At 39.1% G+C, this 3587-nt stretch overlaps 1 pseudogene; it reads right to left on the bottom strand.

The window, feature by feature from the left end:
* Positions 1 to 2826: 2826 nt before the first annotated feature.
* Positions 2827 to 2925, bottom strand: LOC145573477 (small nucleolar RNA R71; annotated as a pseudogene).
* Positions 2926 to 3587: the final 662 nt, after the last annotated feature.

Below are 3587 nucleotides of genomic sequence, written 5' to 3'. Positions count from 1 at the left end.
TGAGGTTTTCTGATTGTTAAGGGAAAAGAACCATTGTTGACACACAGTTTCGAGTGATAAAGAAAATAATGTATGAAAATTTTTCTTATCTATCCCCTTAATGTTCATTATTGTCTCAAACGCTCTTAAGTGGAAATAAGGGCTATCTGTTGCCTTGAACTTCTGCGGAAAAAGTTCCTTGTCCACTGAGACCCCTTGCGAGCTAATGCCCTAGAATCTATAGTCATTGGATATTTTGCTCAAGATTTCTTGCATGAGCTCCATTTGTTGTTGCCTTACAGGGTCATTTACTTGAAGGGTTAAAGCCTTTAACACCTCAGTCACGCTGGCCATTTGCTTCTTAAGCTCATTGACTTCTTCTTGACTCGCCATTATCTTCTTAGCTTTTCTTTTCCGACTGACTGGTTTATCAAAAAGCTGAATTTGAACGAAGAGGTTGTCCTTGATTAAACGCCCTTCCTTTCTTGACCACGCGCTGTAAATTAAACCATTTTATTTGTTTTAATGACTTGACTCAAATTGAATTTGACGTTACTGGTTTATGAAAAGGCAAAAATAGGGTGCATATTTTTGGGAATCAAGTATATGGGTTCAAACAAGTGTGATTTTATTGGAGGATTAATATCCGACTTATCCCCCTAAAAAAATGACGGAAAACACGCGCATACAAGACTCTCTAGACATGGCCAAAGTGTACATACATATTAGTGTGTGCTTTATTTGTGAGTGCAAGTGACATGCTTTGACTCTTGTGTATGACTAAGTGCTTATACTCAATTAAGGACTAAATATGACTACTGCTATTAACAAAATGACCAAACTGATTAATAAACTGTTTAATTAGACTCGTCGTGATGACTCAAGCAAGAAATTGAATTGTCGCCACACCCTGCAGTGCAGCGCCAGACGACAAGGTTGTCGCCAGGCGTTGCACAGCAGCGTTTGGCGCCATAGCCCAGATTTTTGCGCCACTACTGGAACATCGATCTGGAACTGATTTCAGTATTTTTACTCTAAAGGAACAGGCCTAAAGTCGTACTAAGTCAGTTTGATTAATTTATTAGCTTTTAATTAGTCAAGTTAATTAATTAATTAATTAGGCAAAGTCCTTTTAGTTATTAATTAGTTTATTTAGACTTAATCACAAGTCAAACAAACGGTTAGGAAAAACACATAGAGTATGCACAACACATAATGCACAAGTAGTCAAGTAGGCACGATATGATGCAATGAGTTTGCAACATAACCATGACTCTAATTCTCTAAAGTTCAGGATATGGGTTAGTCAAAGAGGGTCCATGGTTATGAGTAAGAAGCACCGATCCCTAATTTTTCTAAAATCAATATTAGTGAGAATCTCTTCCTTCTTTCATCTTTTACTTACTTGCTATTTGATTTATGCTTGATGCTTGTTTTTCTTTGGATTTGAGTTTGATATTATTGAATACTTTGATTTCTATTAGATTTTGATATAGAATGATGATCAATGCAATTTCTAGTTATTTGTTCTTGAATTTCACCATGATTAGTGAGTAGATTAGTTGCTAGGGAAAGGGGGAAGCATGTTTGATTAATGAAATTTCTAGTTGATGTTCTTTGATTGATTGATTTGTTGCAATTAAATTGGTTGACATAGTTTTGCATGAGATTGATTAGACTAGGATTGATCACCCTATAAGATTAATCTAGATTGCATTGCAACTCTTAATGACATGAACAATTGATTTGAAGGTTGCTCTAATTGATTGAGTTTGTTTGTGATTCTTCTTGGTTTGCCTTTCATAGTGACCACAAGATTGGTCTATAAGGGATAGCATTTGAACTCTCTTGATTGCTACTATTGTTTGTCCATTGCAATACTTGAATTAATTGATTGAGCTTTAAACTAGCATTATCATTGATCTTGCATGTGCTACCCATATCCCTAGTGTTTAGACCTTTGATTACTTGTTAAACTTGTTTTAGTTCACTTTAGTACCAACCATAATCTCAATTTCGTCTTCGAGGTAGCTTGACTTAGACTTTAGTTTTCATCATTGCATTCCCTTGGGATCGACCCTTAACTTGCCCTGTATTCATATAAGGTTGGTTAGGTGTTTACAAATTTAGTTTGACTTGGGGAAAGGGTAGATAACGACATGAATTTTCCTCTTGTCAAAATGGCGCTGCTGCCGGGGAACGCTATTGGTGCTTAGCTTTTGTTGTTGAGTCTACTTCATTTTATTTGAAAAATACAAAAAGATCTTGTTTCTTTAGGCTACACTTGTAGCCGTGCTACTAATATTTTCTTTGAGTTTAGCATGCATAGAACCCGTGATCGTTCCATAGTCCCCCTTGATCCAGAAATTGAGAGAACTCTTTCAAGAAGGAGAGTGGCTAATAGATCCTTGGGTTATAGTTCTTCGAGCGAAGAAAGATTCAAGAAGAGCAAGGCATGGGTGAAAATCCTAGAATGGCCTTGAAGGAGCTTGGAGTGCCCGGTGCATATAGGTTTGAGAGCGGCATAGCTCCACCTACTACACCGGCAAATGACTTCGAAATTCGGCCGGCAATGATCACCTTAATTGAGAGGAGACAATATAGTGGGGCTAAGAATGAGAGCCCATTGAACCATCTTAAGGAGTTTGAAAAATATTGCAACACCATCAAAGTCAATGGGGTTTCTCAAGAATTCATCCGCCTCAAGTTGTTCCCCTTCTCTCTCATAGGAAGATCTTTAGAGTGGCTAGACAAAGAGGTGAAGCCCAACTCCTTGAGAACTTGGGACGATGTCACAAAGGCCTTCTTGTCCCGCTTCTACCCTCAAAAGAAGACGGCGGAGGCAAGAGCCTTGATTCAAGGGTTCAAGCAAAGGCCAAGTGAAAGCCTTTACGAAGCATGGGAGAGATTTAAAGAGTATCAAAGGGAGTGCCCTCACCACGGAATCCCAACATACCAAGTGATCCAAATCTTCTATGGCGGTTTAAGTCCCCAAGGCAAGTCATGCCTTGATGGAGGGGCCGGGGGCCCTATCTTGAACAAGACCGAAGAAGAAGTTGTGGACATCATTGAGGACGTGGTGACATTCTATAGGGATTGGCAAGATGGGGAGAGGGACTCTTCATGCGAGCAATCTTCATTGTACTCGGTGGACCATCTAAATGCGATCAACAACCTTTCCTCCCAAATGACGAACTTGGGAAAGGAGGCGACCGCAATCAAAGCTAAGTTGGAGAGCACTTCTTCCTCTTCTCAAGCTTCGAATCTTCCCTCCCAATTTAAGGGGAGAGGTACTCCTTCTAACTCTCAACCCCCTCCCTCTTCACATAATATGCCTATGGGTTGTTTGTTTTGTGATGCATGTGGATCGTATGATCATGATTCTAGTACTTGTCCTAATGAATGTGTTGATGAGTTTGATAACAATGAGAGTGAGCATGGGAATTATGTGTTGAATAATAATGTTCAAAGGTTTGATAATCAAAGAGGTCACTGGAATAGGAATTACCAAGGCCAAGGAAATTTTGACAACTATAACCAAGGTGGTGGTTATAGAAACCAAGGGAACCAAGGTTCTCGTGGTAGCTATAATAACCAAGGTTATAGTG

The sequence above is a fragment of the Chenopodium album genome, chromosome 12 (assembly GCF_948465745.1).
Source record: "Chenopodium album chromosome 12, dcCheAlbu1.1, whole genome shotgun sequence".
NCBI classification, from domain to species: domain Eukaryota; kingdom Viridiplantae; phylum Streptophyta; class Magnoliopsida; order Caryophyllales; family Amaranthaceae; genus Chenopodium; species Chenopodium album.
Note: the sequence above shows the minus strand (reverse complement) of the source record. Positions and strands in the feature narration are given on the sequence as shown.